Source organism: Aquarana catesbeiana, linkage group LG05 (genome assembly GCF_042186555.1).
Source record: "Aquarana catesbeiana isolate 2022-GZ linkage group LG05, ASM4218655v1, whole genome shotgun sequence".
Lineage (NCBI taxonomy): Eukaryota > Metazoa > Chordata > Amphibia > Anura > Ranidae > Aquarana > Aquarana catesbeiana.
The window spans coordinates 293,872,193-293,888,421 of record NC_133328.1 but is presented as its reverse complement, the minus strand read 5'-3'; the positions used below and the strand labels follow the sequence as shown (position 1 = coordinate 293,888,421).

The 16,229-nt window shown below is 43.5% G+C and overlaps 1 long non-coding RNA gene and 1 other non-coding gene across 2 annotated transcripts in view; one reads left to right on the top strand and one right to left on the bottom strand.

The window, feature by feature from the left end:
• The window catches only part of LOC141145879 (uncharacterized), a 164,169-nt gene that overhangs the window by 39,998 nt on the left and 107,942 nt on the right, over nucleotides 1–16,229 (bottom strand). The window lies entirely within an intron of this gene.
• LOC141146515 (U6 spliceosomal RNA) lies at nucleotides 6,864–6,970 on the top strand. Its single transcript, XR_012244912.1, has one exon. It is a non-coding gene; the product is annotated as a U6 spliceosomal RNA (small nuclear RNA).

The following is a 16,229-nucleotide window of genomic DNA, read 5'->3' as shown; positions in this document are numbered from 1 at the left end:
CGGAACGAAAAGGCTTCACGAGGAGAGATGACATCACTTCCTCTGCCGCTGTTTACATTACAGCAGCAGAGGAAGATTTTCATTCCTTGGGAGGAATCGCGAGGGGGTGGCCAAGAATTAGTGGCCTCCCCCTCAGCATGGATCCCTCGTAAGCGATGCCGACTGCCTCGGGCACGGGGGGCAGGCACGATGTGCCCCCTGCCCGCAGGAGGCAAATCATGTACCAGGTACGTGATTTTACCTGCCTGTGCCATTCTGCCACAGTATATCTACGTTAGGCGGTCGGCAAGTGGTTAATACAAGGAAGGACTTTGCTCACTTTGGAGACCGCAGCTTGGCATTGCATGCTATTATTGAGCTTATGATCTACCCAAACCCCCAGATCCTTCTCCACCATTGATCCACCCAGTTGTACTCCCCCTAGTATGTATGATGCATGCATATTCTTAGCCCCCAAGTGCATAACTTTACATTTATCAATATTAAACCTCATTTACCAATTAGTTGCTCAATTAGACGTTATTCCACTGCATAGCTTAGTGTCATCTGCAAAGACAGACATGGTACTTTTAATCCCAGATCCTTTATCAGGGATATGCAATTAGCGGACCTCCAGCTGTTGCAGAACTACAAGTCCCATGAGGCATAGCAAGAATCTGACAACCACAAGCATGACACCCAAAGGCATGATGGGACTTGTAGTTTTGCAACAGCGGGTAGTCTGCTAATTGCATATCCCTGCCCTATAGCATTTATTAAGATATTAAAAAGTAAGGGTCCCAGCACTGAACTTTGGGGTACACCACTGATAAACTTAGACCATTCAGAGTAAGAATCATTAACCACTACTCTCTGAATTCTGTCTTTTAGCCAGTTTTCTATCCATTTACAAATTTATCTTTCCAAGCCTGTAGACTTTACCTTACACATGACCAGTGTGTGGGGAACTGTGTTAAATGCTTTTGCAAAATCCAGGTATACCACCGCCACCCCTCTGTCCAAGATTTTACTTACCTCCTCATAAAAAGAAATCAGATTATAGCTATAACCCCGGTATCCTCTTCTTCAGCGGGTGGTCTGCTTCAAGATAAAAGTGGTAAAGTGGTCTCTGCAGCGGATTCGCCATGGAATCACTTTTATCGGAGGTGGGAGAGGGCCCTCCCCCTCCTGCCGTGCTCCGGTGCCCTCCGTCACTTACCGGAGTCATCGGCGGCGGCGATCGGGTCCGCTCTCCTGCCTCTCCTGCCCCACCCATCTCCATATCATTTCAGGGCGAAAGCAATGTCAAAATGTCACTTCCACCCATAGTTCGTAAAGGACCATTTTTTAAAATTGCATTTTAGTGTAAATATAAGATCTGAGGTCTTTTTGACCCCAGATCTCATATTTAGGAGGTCCTGTCATGCTTTTTTTCCATTACAAGGGATATTTACATTCTTTGTAATAGGAATAAATGTAACACATTTTTTTTTAAAAGAACAGTGTAAAAATAAAAAATAAAATGTAAAATAAATAAGACAAAAAAAAATTAAACGCGCCTCACCCAGCCGAGCTCACATGCAGGAGCGAACGCATACGTGAGAAGCGCCCGCATATGAAAACGATGTTCAAACCATACATGTGAGGTTATCGCCGCCATCTGTAGAGCGAGAGCAATAATTCTAGCACTAGACCTCCTCTGTAACTCAAAACATGCAACCTGTAGCATTTTTTAATGGTCGCCTATGGAGATTTTTAGGGGTAAAAGTTTGTCGCCATTACACGAGCGGGCGCAATTTTGAAGCGTGAAATGTTGGGTATCAATTTATTTGGCGTAACATTATCTTTCACAATATAAAAAACTATTGGGCTAACCTTACTCTTGTCTTATTTTTTTTATCCAAAAAAGTGTATTTTTTCCAAAAAAAGTGAGCTTGTAAGACTGCTGCGCAAATACGGTGTGACAGAAAGTATTGCAACAACCGCCATTTTATTCTCTAGAGTGTTAGAAAAAATAAATATATAATGTTTGAGGGTTCTAAGTAATTTTCTAGCAAAAAAAAAACATAGATCAAGTACGAGGTACCACTATTAATGAATTCACCAATTCTGTGGCTATGGCCATCGGACCCCACCACCTCTTTTTTTGCGGTATGACATGTACGCGCAGGCCCCACAGTTCTTGACTCCACATTTATAGTTCCTTTTTGATCGAATATTGATGTCCAGGGACAGTTAGAGATCGTTGTTACATTTGGGGCTTTGCGTATTCTACTCAGTGCTACCAAACTCCTGAGGTCTCTAGGTCTACGGAACACAACTTCAGGTCTGAAGGTCAGGACTTGGTTCAAGATAGGATCTTGTTTCAAGATATTCCAATTACACTGAATTGCTTGTTGGATATTAAATGCCTTTGTTCTAAATTGGGTACTGAATTTAATGGAATTAGAGAAATCTTGCTTGTTGCAGGTCCATTTGTTTTTTTGAGTTGTTATGGCATCTTTTTCTGTGTTATCTGAATGGCCTTTAGCATACTGTATCCAATATTTGGAGTAGACTTGTTCTCCTTAGCCTGCAGAATTGCCTGTATGGGATGTTATGACTCCATTTTGGGTGATGGTGACTTTTAGTGCGAAGGTAGGAATTCCCGGCACTTGGTTTGAAGTGGGTTTTAGAAAACATGTTACCCTCTTTATCTACCAATCCTTTTGACATCCTGTTCACTTGAAACTGACACACTTTATTTAGTAAACAAATATATCCTGTCACAACCTTGCATTATGGCATTATGCAGCTAGTCAGCCTTGCATCGCCTTTTAGATCATCACTGTGATCTGTACTACCAACTTAGCCCATTCATCTTCTCTCATTGCATGAGTCAGCCTGTATGATCATATAGGTTTGGTTCACTCTGCACATCCATACGCATTTGCGTACATGTATATGGATATATGTCTGTGCGTTTATGTACTATGATTTCTATTATCATTGCTACAGAATATACATATGTGTTTATATATATATATATATATATATATATATATATATATATATATATATATATATATATATATTTTTTTTTTTTTTTTATTATTTTATATATTTTAATCAATTCACTCCAATGAGTATAACTTCTGTAACTTCAGTGTTTCATTTTCATATTTCATGTCTGCAACAATGCTTAATATCAATACTTCGATGCATGTGTCTCATTGAACCATGTAGGAGTCTACTTGTCACTAGGGATGAGCTTCAAGTTCGTGTCGAACATGAGTTCGACTCGAACGTCGGCTGTTCACCAGTTCGCCGAACAGCGAACAATTTGGGGTGTTCACGGCAAATTCGAAAGCTGCGGAACACCCTTTAAAAGTCTATGGGAGAGATCAAAAGTGCTAAATTTAAAGGCTTATATGCATGGTATTGTCATAAAAATTGTTTGGGGACCTGGGTCCTGCCCCAGGGGACATGTATCAATGCAAAAAGTAACCGGGTGACCCCGCCCCCCTCTGACAAGACGGGGAAAGCCTCAGGGAAGTCCCGTGAATTCCCCGTGCGTCAGAGGGGGGGTCACCGGGTGGACCCGCCCTCCGTTATATAAGAAATGTCAGAAGAAGTGAAGGGTCACATGGCTGAAGACTCCCACTGAGGCGGATCATGCGGAGGGAACAGAGAAGAAGCCTGGAGGAAGATGCGGGATGAGAAGAGCGGAGGAAGAAGAAGATGGAGAAGAAAAAGATGAAGAAGAAGATGAAGGAAGAAGAAGAACACTGAGAGAACACCAGAAGAAAGAAGATGGAAGAAGAAGCGGAAAGAAGAAGAAATTAATAAAGGACTTGTCAAAAACCGTCTCTTGTGTTTTTTAACCTTTTTGACACTTTTTTTGTGAAATGGTAGGGGTACATTCGTACCCCATTACCAATTCACATAGGGGGGGCCGGGATCTAGGTGTCCCCTTGTTAAAGGGGGCTTCCAGATTCCGATAAGCCCCCCGCCCGCCGACCCCCACAACCAACGGGCAAGGGTTGTGGGGATGAGGCCCTTCTCCCCATTAACATGGGGACAAGGTGCTTTGGGGGGCTACCTCAAAGCACCCTGCCAATGTTGAGGGCATGTGGCCTGGTATGGTTCAGGAGGGGTGGTCTCAAGTCCCCCCCTCTTTTCCTGTGGCCTGCCAGGTTGCATGCTCGGATAAGGGTCTGGTATGGATTTTTGGGGGACCCCACGTCATTTTTTTTTTAAATTTTGGTGCGGGGTTCCCCTTAAAATCCATACCAGACCTCAAGGGTCTGGTATGGATTTTAAGGGGAACCCCCACGCCATTTTTTTTTTTAGTTTTGGCTGCAGGGTTCCCCTTAATATCCATACCAGACCTGAAGGGCCTGGTATGGAATTTTGGCACGGGGTTCTCCTTAATATCCATACAAGACCTGAAGGGCCTGGTATGGAATTTAGGGGGACCCCCACACATTTTTATTTTGGTTTGGGGTTCCCCTGTGGGGAAATCCCATGCCGTTTTTATCAATGAACTTTTATGTGTATTGTCGGACTGACAATTCATTATAGCCACGAGTAGTTTTAAATTACTTTTTTTCCTTTGAAGTGTCATTTTGCTGTCAGACTGTTCTAAATACGGGAAACATGCACCCCTTTACAGGCATACTATAGACACCCCCCAGGGTACGAAATTTAAAGGAATATTTCACTTATTGTTTCACTTTAAGCATTATTAAAATCACTGCTCCTGAAAAAAACGTCCGTTTTTAAAACTTCTTTTTGCATTGATACATGTCCCCTGGGGCAGGACCCAGGTCCCCAAACACTTTTTATGACAATAACTTGCATATAAGCCTTTAAAATAAGCACTTTTGATTATTCATATTCGTGTCCCATAGACTTTAACGGTGTTCACGCGTTCGAATGAATTTTTTTGCCTGTTTGCATGTTCTGATGCAAACCGAACTGGGGGGGTGTTCGGCTCATCCCTACTTGTCACATATATTTACAAATACACGGGCGAGTGTCGGTTTATATGTGTTATATTTATATGTTTTTATTATATACTTTTAATATATATTTTATATATATTTTTAATTACATTTTATTCTGTTAATATTAACTTTTTCATATACACACACTTTATACTATGATGGTTCTATCATTATGAATAGTGTCTGCAATTCTACCTATACATATTTGGTATCTGTCTTATATAGAGCACTGTGATGTGGAATGGAATACTACTAGAATAAAGGAGAATCCCACTAGTGAAATACATCATCTATCATGTGATACATCTCCCATCCAGTCGTTCCTCTCTATATAAACCTACCACATTATACAGACCAGGTTTTATCTTCCAAGGCTCTGATGAAGAGGAAACCCCTCAAAACGCATTAGCCATTTATTCAGCTTTTACCCTTGCATAGGCATCAACTTTTACTATTTTATCGAATGAGAATATTGTAACTTATTTATGAACACGTAGTATTTTCCTTGTATTTATCTATTTGTTTAGAATAAACTCTATTATCTTGATTCATGCGTTAGGTCACGCACCTTTTTTCTCCTTTCCTACTTAGTCTATTTGAAATTCCCCCTCAGTTTAGGCAGCAGGACACACATGGTCTTTTTACACATTTTACTATATCATCTGAAAATACTACCACCTTCTACTAAGGTTGCCGACACGCGTACAGGAGAATATCTTTTCTGTTCACACCTACAACCTTTGTAGTACACACACCCACGTACAGTTCCACCCATAATTCTTCAGACTCATCACACTCTACATCAACTAGGTCCTCTTTCACACTCACTTTGAGATCACTTCTCAGATAGAGACAGACAGCACCACCCCTCTGTTTTACCCGGGCTTTTGAAAAGATAGCACAGCCAGGAATACTAATAGCCCAGTCATGAGAAGAATGAAGCCAAGATTCAACAACACCAATTACTGTATATCATAGTTCTTCTTGTTCACCAGAGCTTCCAAAGAAGAATGCTCTTGTCCATTGACAACAACGAATTTGAAAAATGACATCTCAGCTGTTATACTTTACTGCTATTGTTATATTTTTTTATTATACAGATCCATATGCATGTAACATCCTATGTCTGAGTTCCAAAATCAACTTAAAGCGGTTGTATACTCCGCTTGGACATTTTTACCTACAGGTAAGCCTATAATAAGGCTATAATAAGGCTTACCTGTAGGTAAAATTAATATCTCCTAAACCTACACAGTTTAGGAGATATTCACCCTGCATGCAGCCGCTGACGTCAGAGGTGCATGCACAGTGAAGGTGCGGCGAAGGTCCAGCGTATCATGCTGGAACTTGCTGTGATGTCATTGCGGCTCCGGCCACTCACAGCGCCAGAGCCAGCGACCCTGGTAGAAACGGCGAAACATGCCAGCCCCCTTAGCGCTTACCAGGTCGGGCTGCGGGAGCTTCATTCTTAGGTAAGTATTTCATAATCTGCTAGTATGCACATTATGCCATTGTCTTGCAGGGTTTTTTTTTGTTTTCTTTAAATATAGTAGTCATAGTAGATGGGCTAACATGGTAGCAACCAATAAGTGTATATAACCAACACTTCCTTAGGACACCGATTAAACATCTCTAATTTTATGATTAAACAAGAGTTAACAACAAAATAAAATATCACTTTTAAACAGGGAAGAGTAGTATTTGAACAACAAATAGCCAAAACTTAGGAAACATAAACAGCTCAAAGTTGACCCATTTAAAAATGTGTTCCCCACTTGAATTTAGCACAGACTGAATTTACTACAGTACAAATTTAAATAGTGAATAATGATGAGCTAAACATACCTGGGTTTTATTTGGGGCAGGTTCTGCAAACATGATTAAAGTTTGGGTGCTGTGCTTGCTTCGGCAGCACATATACTAAAATTGGAACGATACAGAGAAGATTAGCATGGCCCCTGCGCAAGGATGACACGCAAATTCGTGAAGCGTTCAAAAAAAAAAAAAAAAAAAGTTTGGGTGCTGAATCCGAACCTCACTGAAGACAAAATAAGCGAATGTTAAAAACAATAATGGCCATTTTCTAGTCTAATAATCAAAGTAATACAAAACTGGCATGGAAGCTGGGCACTGCCCTTGGGGACATATGCTAAAGTAAAAATAAAATAAAAAAAAAACAGTTTGCTGAGGTGCAACAATTTTAGTAAAGCTTAAAGTAAAATATTAAAAATGCCAAGATCCTTTAACCATATCCATACCAGGCACTTTCCCGCCTTCCTGCCCTGGACAATTTTTAGCTTTCAGCGTTGTTGCACTTTGAATGACTATTGTGCGGTCATGCAACACTGTACCCAAACTAAATTATCATTTTCTTCCCACAAATAGAGTTTTCTTTTGGTGGCATTTGATCACCTCTGTGGTTTTTAATTTTTGCGCTATAAATGAAAAAAGACTGACAACTGAAAAAAAAACTGATGGCCACTAATAGGTGGCATTGATGGGCACTGATAGGCGGCACTGATAGGTGGCACTGGATAGGCAGCACTGATGAGGAGCTACTGACAGGCATTACTGAGTGGCACTGATTGGCACTTCGACGGGGCACTGACAGGCACTACTGATGGGGCACTGATTGGCACTGTTATGGGCACTGACAGGCGTTTATTATGGGGACAGGCTGGCAGGTGTTTTATCCAAACACGCAACATGGCAGGCCACAGGAAAGAGGGGGGACAAGAGAGTGCCCCCCTCCTGAACCATACCAGGCCACATGCCCTCAATATAGGGAGGGTGCTTTGGGGTCTGACCCCAAATGTTGATGGGGACAAGGGCCTCATCCCCACAACCCTTGCCCGGTGGTTGTGGGGGTATGCGGGCGGGGAGGCTTATCGGAATCTGGAAGCCCCCTTTCACAAGGGAACCCCCAGATCCCAGCCTCCCCCTATTTGAATTGGTAATGGGGTACATTGTGCCCCTACCATTTCACAAAAAAAGTGTTATAAATGGTAAAAAAGACAAGAGACAGCTTGGGACAAGTCCTTTATTAAAAAATAAAAAAATAAAAATGTCCCGCGATGTAAATTCATGCCACCTGACAGACTGAAAACCATTCCGCCTCCATGGGAGGTGCCCGCCGACCGACGCTTCTTCGCTGTGGCAGTTATTATATAGCTGAGGGAGGGGCTACTCGGTGATGTAAATGGTGACCCCGCCCCCCTCTGATGCCACGGGGAAGGCATCAGAGGGGCCGGGGTCACCCATTTATGTCACGGGTGGCTCCGCCCTTAGCTATATAAGAACTGTCAGAGAGAAGAAGAGTCAGTTGGCGGGGACCTCCCATGGAGGCAGAACGGTTGCAGCTTTTTTTGTTTTTTCTTTTTTGGTCCATCGGGCGGCGTGAATTTACATCGCGGGACATTTTTATTTTTTTATTTTTTAATAAAGGACTTGTCCCAAGCTGTCTCTTGTCTTTTTTACCATTTCTGACACTTTTTTTGTGAAATGGTAGATGTACAATGTACCCTATTACCAATTCACATAGGGAGGGCTTCCAGATTCCAATAAACCCCCAGCCAGCATTCTCCCACAACCACCAGGCAAGGGTTGTGGGGATGAGGCCCTTGTCCCCATCAACATCAATGATGTCGAGGGATAAAACACAGCCGATCGGTAAGTTCTCAGAGCTCCCTGAGCAGAGAGCTGGTCACTGTCAGTCACCGCTGTCTGCTGTGCCCACCCCCCCATGCTCACTGGAGCATTGGGCTATGAAGGGGTGGGAGCTGCTCGCTCAGGCACTCGGTGCCTCGGTGAGTGGCTGAGCCGGGTGGCTGTCCAGGAATGTGGGCAGGTCCCAACATATGGTCATGATCTTTCCCGAGCCTAGACCGGCTCTGTGACGTCAACTGACAGCTGGCTGAAAACAGGTCACAGGAACGCAAAACAAACTGCACTCCTGTGATCCACAGGAGACGTACAGCCAAATGAGCTTTGGCTGTACTTCTCCTTTAAGGGGCTGGTATGTTTTTCCTGGGGAATGTCACACTTTTTTTGTGTGAGGTAATCCCTTAAAGTCCACACTAGACAGTGCACATGCGCGCGGGCTCGGGATCGGACATGCTGTGAAAGAGCTCTGAGCAACGCTGGCTAAACAACGCTCACACAGAGGGCAGAGGCACAGCTAACAAGCACCCAAGCACCATTCCAGCACCCCAGAAGGGTGATGCAGCGGTGGGGATCCAGGCAGCCAAAAAAATGGCAATACAAACAAGTAAATCGGAGCGGAGGGGCACACCCCCTCCTGACCCTTCACAGCCTTCCAAGATGGCGGTGGCTGGACAGGGGACACGAGGCAGCCCGGGACCGGACCCCTCTCAGTCCCTGTCTCCTTCACACCCACCCGGATATGGACAGCAGGGAGAGACTGTGTGAGATCCATTCTCTTCACAGTCCTCTGGGGAGCAGGATGCTGACAGGCGGGGTGAGTCATATTTACTGTCTCCCTCCCCTTCTCCTCCTAATTTACTCTGTGCTGCTGAGATTGCAGACTCCCCAGCATCCTTAATGGACAGGAACATGGTGGAAATGGCAGATCTGCTGTTTAGCCAACCCAGCCCTGAACAAGCCAGACCTAATCCCCCATAGGTCCCATATGCCGGAGATGCAGTCCTACTAGCCCGATTCTCTACCATGCTCCAGCAAGAGCTATCCAAAGTCTGTTCCATCATCACTACTGATCTCAAGAGAGATATCCAGAGCATAGGGGACAGATTTGAGGCCATTGAAACAAAAGTAAACAGTACCTCCGCACGGGTCAATCAAAATTCTACAATGCTCACAGAACTCCAGGTTAGGCTGGCAGACGCTAACGCAAAAATAGAAGATCTGAAGAACAGATTGCGCCGTTACAACGTGCGCATTAGGGGGATCCCCGAAACCATCACGAACCTAGAAGACGCCATGCAGACGCTCATGAAGACCCTGATTTCAGATATTTCTCCTCATCAGATGGAAATAGATAGGATCCATTGTGTCCTGACGGCTCCTAGGGCGGATGACCTGCCGCGCGATGTGATCGCTAAACCACACTATTACAAAATAAAAGAAAAACTGATGCTGGCAGCCAGAAACAAGCAGGACCTGCTTCTCTTTAATGTACCAATACAACTATTCAACCACATTGCTCCCTCGACCGTACAGAAACGAAGAAACCTGAAGCCACTACTAAAGCAACTACTCAACTGACGGATCAAATATACATGGTCATTCCCGTTTAAACTATCCTTCAACTACAAAGGCAAATCTTACTTCTTCATCACATTCCAAGAAGGAGAAGGTCTACTGCTGGAGCAGGGCATTATTTCCAGGGAACCACACACATCTTCCCCACAACATCAGATGAACCGCCCCCTGTCTCCGTTGTGGTCCTCGCAAAGGTCACAACCAGCTAGAAGGTCCCCACCGGACACCTGAAGGAACTGCCCCCTCCTTCCCCCATCATTGTACCGGGGATATAGGTGATTCTACACTCTGTAGGGGATTGTCCCCTCCTGTTGATCCCAGTGGGGTGACCGCCCCCCACTTCGGACCTCACCACTTTTTTTTTGTTTTTGTTTTTTTTCCCAGTTGAGAGTTGACAAGTTCACTGTTTTATTAACTGATAACTCGGTTATGGACTAATCCTGGTTACTTCCCCTGGGTTTTGTTGGTTGACCCGGGAGCTACAGGATGTGTAATACCTGAATAGGGTTTGCCCCAGATGGTCCTTTAATGACACCCGATCATTCCATAACCATTAGAGAAATTTCTGTTCAGATTTGGTTTGATAGCTATCTTATCTATGCCTGCCTTACCTCTGATACTTTATAAATAGAGCTTTTTGATGCCAAGTCGGGGTGAATACGCATGTCCCTCCCGTAATCTTGCCTTCACTGGATGATGGAGGCAACCTCATGTTTTGAGCCCTGGGCTTTGATCCCAGGGTGGGCCTCGGCCCTTTGCTACTTGTACGAACTAATGATCATATTATTTTGCGTAATAATCTGTTGGCTTAATAACATGTTCTCCCTTCCGCTTTCATCTTTTTTCAACCTTTCTATTTCTCCCTCCCCACCCTCGCACTGGACCCTGACCCCGCGCTCTGGTTCTGATAGCCCACCATCACGGGAGAAGAGGGCGTCACTATCCAACGATGGGCTCCTAAACACAGACTTTAAATATTCAGGTAAGTGTGCTCTGCCCTACCACAATGGCTAAAACACAGAATTCCACATGTTCTATTGCCACCCATAACATACATGGATTTAATTCCCCAATCAAGAGGAACATGGCCTTCCATTATTATTCCAAACAGAAAATTGATATCCTGTTATTACAGGAGACACATTTTTACAACACCTCAACCCCCAGGTATTTTAGTGCCAAATACCCGCAATATTACCTCTCATCAGGCAATGAGAAGAAAAGAGGGGTGGCTATATGCTTCTGAAGATGGACCCCCTTTACCCCCATCACCGTAGTGAAGGATAAGATAGGGAGATATATTATGGTGGTTGGTCGTATTCACGACCAACTCATTTCCCTTATCTCATACTATGCCCCTAATTCGGGACAAGTGGAATTCTTCACCTCTATGCTCCAGATCCTTATGCCTATGGTCCAATGACAGGTGATTATGGGAGGAGATAGTAATATTCCGCTAGACTGCACTCTAGACAGATCCAATCCGGTGAGGTCAGTCCTTAAACAAGTACCTAGGAACAGCAATAAGATAGCCTGACTGTTACATTTGTATGGTCTGGTGGACGCCTGGCGGGAAGACAACCCATCCACCAGGGACTACACCCATTTTTTCCACGTGCACAGAACATATTCACGTATAGACCATATATTTACTTCCACAGCATATTACGATATATGATATCGACAAAGATTCGGACTGTTCCCTAGTCAGACCACTCCCCCGTTAAAATATCACTCTCAAGTATATGGACGAAACCCTCCCCGTCCCCATGGCGCTTAAATGCTTCCATGCTAAACGACCCCATTTTGTATTCAGAAATCTATCTTCAGAGACGTCTCCTGCCATAAACTGGGCTGCCCATAAGGCTATCATACGGGGGAAGCTTATCCAGCTGGCAGCTAGTTGTAAACGTAACCGAGACAGCACCATCAAACAGCAGGAAACAGAGCTACAACACCTCCTAGATGAACAGAAAAAAACCCTGTCAATAGACATCAGACACAAAATCGACTCAGCAAGATTGGCCCTAAATCTGATCCTCACCACACAGGCGGAAAAATCCATTCGATGGTCAAAACATAGATACTACACTATGGTGGTTATTTACTAAAGGCAAATCCAAAAATGTTATATGTGTTTTTATTCCAAAAGGACAGTTTGTGAGTAGGCAGGTACATGTCTAAAAGACTATGGGGGTTATTTACAAAAGGCAAATTCATTTCGCAATACAAGTGCAAACTACAAGTGCAAAGTGCACTTGAAATTGCACTGCAAGTGCACTTAGAAGTGAAAATGCTGTAAATCTGAGGGGTAGATCTGAAATGAGGGGAAGCTCTGCTGATTTTATCATCCAATCATGTGCAAGCTAAAATGCTGTTTTTTATTTTCCTTGCATGTCCCCCTCAGATCTACAGCGACTGCACTTCCAAGTGCATTTGTAGTGCAAAGTGGATTTGCCTTTAGTAAATAACCCCCTATGTGTGATAAACCCAATACCCTTCTAGCCAGGAAACTAGTACCCTGGAAATACTCCCCGACCCTACCCAAATTAAAATTGAGAAACGGACAACCAACCCAGAACCCACAATTGATAACACGAGAATTCCAAGATTTCTACTCGACATTGTACCGCCAACAGACTTAATTCTCGACAGAAAGAGCAGATGAATTTTTTCAAAATATCCCTCTATCACAGCTCCTACAAGCTCATACTGAGCTTATGGAAGGAGAATTAACAGAACCAGAAATTAAAATGGCCATTAAATCCCTGCACCCATTTAAGGCCCTGGGCCCAGATGGCTTTTCGGGTCATTACTACTGGAAATATCAAGAAATTCTCATCCCTCACTTATGCGCTTACTTCAATGATATCCACAGGGGTAATTGCATCCCAGCTCATGTAAACTCAGCGTACATCCAAACCGGTGAAAGACCATGGAGCTTGGTCCAACTACCACCCAATATCCTTAATAAACGTAGATTTGAAAATAATGGGGGTTATTTACTAAAGGCAACTCCACTTTGCACTACAAGTGCACTTGGAAGTGCAGTCGCTATAGATCCGAGGGGGACATACAAGGAAAATAAAAAACAGCATTTTGCAGCTTGCACATGATTGGATGATAAAATCAGCAGAGCTTCCACCCATTTCATATCTTCCCTTTATATTTACAGCGACTGCACTTTCAAGTGCACTTGTAGTGCAAAGTAGATTTGCCTTTCGTAAATAACCCCCATTGTCCAAAATATTGGCCTCTAGACTAAATACCTTTCTTGCACGATACATACACCCAGATCAAGCAGGGTTTGTTCCTGGCCACCAGGCTTCTGACCAGACCAGAAGAATAACAGACATTATCTCAGTGGTTCGGTCAAATTGGAATGGAAAAGAGCCTAGACAAGCCATGTTGTTATATTTAGATATTCGGAAGGTCTTCGATTCCCTGTCGTGGGACTACCTCATCTATGTCTTATCAAAATATAAATTTGGTCTGCAGTTTTTGTCGACCCTAAAGGCCCTGTACAGTTGCCCTGAAGCATATCTAATGATTAATGGCTATTCGTCCGCACTCTTTCCAATTCAACGGGGGACTCGCCAGGGATGCCCACTGTCCCCTTTATTGTTTGTACTGGCTATAGAGCCACTAGCTATCAAAATCCGTGAGTGTGCAGACATAAGGGGCATAGAATGTGGGGGTAGGGAACACAAAACCATATTTTTTGCGGAGATATCCTACTGATGGTTTCTATGCCCATCACCACTCTTCCCAATATCCATAGTATATTACAGCCCTTCTCTAGGCTCTCTGGCCTCTTTGTTAAACAAGACAAATCTAGAGCGTTAAACATCTCCCTACCGGATCGGACCATAAAAACTCTCCAATCCTCCTATAAATTTGTTTGGGAATCCGTAGTCCTCCACTACTTAAGAATTAGCCTAACTTCCACGATTCATACCCTATATTCCCAAAACTATCCTGCTCTCTACAAAAGATTAGCGACAGACCTGATTAGCTAGCAGACCAATCCTCCATCGTGTTTCGGCAGGTTGTACTCTATAAAGATGAACATCCTTCCTAGGTTCTCTATCTTTTTCTCACGTTGCCTGTTGCTCTGGTCAGAACCGATTTGCTAAACTTTCATAGGAGGCTATTTCAGTTTTCCTGGGGTGACAGGAGGCCTAGGGTGAACAGACGTACACTATACACTCCAAAAATGAGGGGAGGTTTGGGAGTACCTGATCTGCTCAAATATTTCTATGCAGCTCAACTATCCCAACTCATCAGGTTTCACTCCTCTCAACCTCACCCACTATAGATGCACATAGAATCGCAGTCATGTCCAGCCAAATTGATATCTCATACCATATGGTTACCGGCTCGGGACCGACCTGCGATTTTGTGCCCATGCCTCTCCCTATCGTTTAGAATCCTGGACAGACTATCTAAACCTCAATCATTGAAATCCCCACATAACCCATTAGCTCATGGAATAAATATGGGGCGCTTCAAATATAAATAAGTGTAACCAAAAAACTGTGTATAGCACAATAGTGGTGGAACCCTCCTACTGTGTTTTGTGCTACACGTAACAAGTGTAACCAAAAAACTGTATATAGCACAATAGTGGTGGAACCCTCCTACTGTGTTTTGTGCTGCACGTAACAAGTGTAACCAAAAAACTGTGTATAGCACAATAGTGGTGGAACCCTCCTACTGTGTTTTGTGCTGCACGTAACAAGTGTAACCAAAAAACTATATATAGCACAATAGTGGTGGAACCCTCCTACTGTGTTTTGTGCTGCACGTAACAAGTGTAACCAAAAAACTGTGTATAGCACAATAGTGGTGGAACCCTCCTACTGTGTTTTGTGCTGCACGTAACAAGTGTAATCAAAAAACTGTATATAGCACAATAGTGGTGGAACCCTCCTACTGTGCTTAGTGCTGCACGTAACAAGTGTAACCAAAAAACTGTGTATAGCACAATAGTGGTGGAACCCTCCTACTGTGTTTTGTGCTGCACGTAACAAGTGTAACCAAAAAACTGTATATAGCACAATAGTGGTGGAACCCTCCTACTGTGTTTTGTGCTGCACGTAACAAGTGTAACCAAAAAACTGTGTATAGCACAATAGTGGTGGAACCCTCCTACTGTGTTTTGTGCTGCACGTAACAAGTGTAACCAAAAAACTGTATAAAGCACAATAGTGGTGGAACCCTCCTACTGTGTTTTGTGCTGCACGTAACAAGTGTAACCAAAAAACTGTGTATAGCACAATAGTGGTGGAACCCTCCTACTGTGTTTTGTGCTGCACGTAACAAGTGTAATCAAAAAACTGTATATAGCACAATAGTGGTGGAACCCTCCTACTGTGCTTAGTGCTGCACGTAACAAGTGTAACCAAAAAACTGTGTATAGCACAATAGTGGTGGAACCCTCCTACTGTGTTTTGTGCTGCACGTAACAAATAACACATTAAATGAATAATTGTGACATTCACGTGAAACACTCTGTGAAATCACTGCATTCCATGCTGTGACATCTCAAAACATTAAATGACAGTCCATATGAATCAGATCCATCCAAGAGGAACTGCTTGTGATCACATCCAGTGTAAATCAGCTGCATACATTTAAGTGTCTTCGTGTGTCTTCCACCTCACCCCTGTGCTCAGTGAATCACACCCTCCAGAAATGCACTCACTGAGTTACAATGCCAGCACTTTCATGCAAGGCAAGAAACGCAAATTTTACCACACTCAGGTGTAAAAAATGGCAAGATACGTGTCCAGGAGGATAGTTGTTATATGGATCCACATGTAAGAAAATAAAATGCTCCAATAGTGTAAACCAGCAAAACTATTTATTAAAACCACTGCAACCTTCAACTGATGCACTCACATTGTACAAAAGATAAAACAGCAGAAATCATTTGTGGATCACATCAATCTTCAAGCAATCTTCAAACAGGTGTAACTCAAATAATAAACAACTGGTGGTCACGGCGGACCCGAGGTGTGC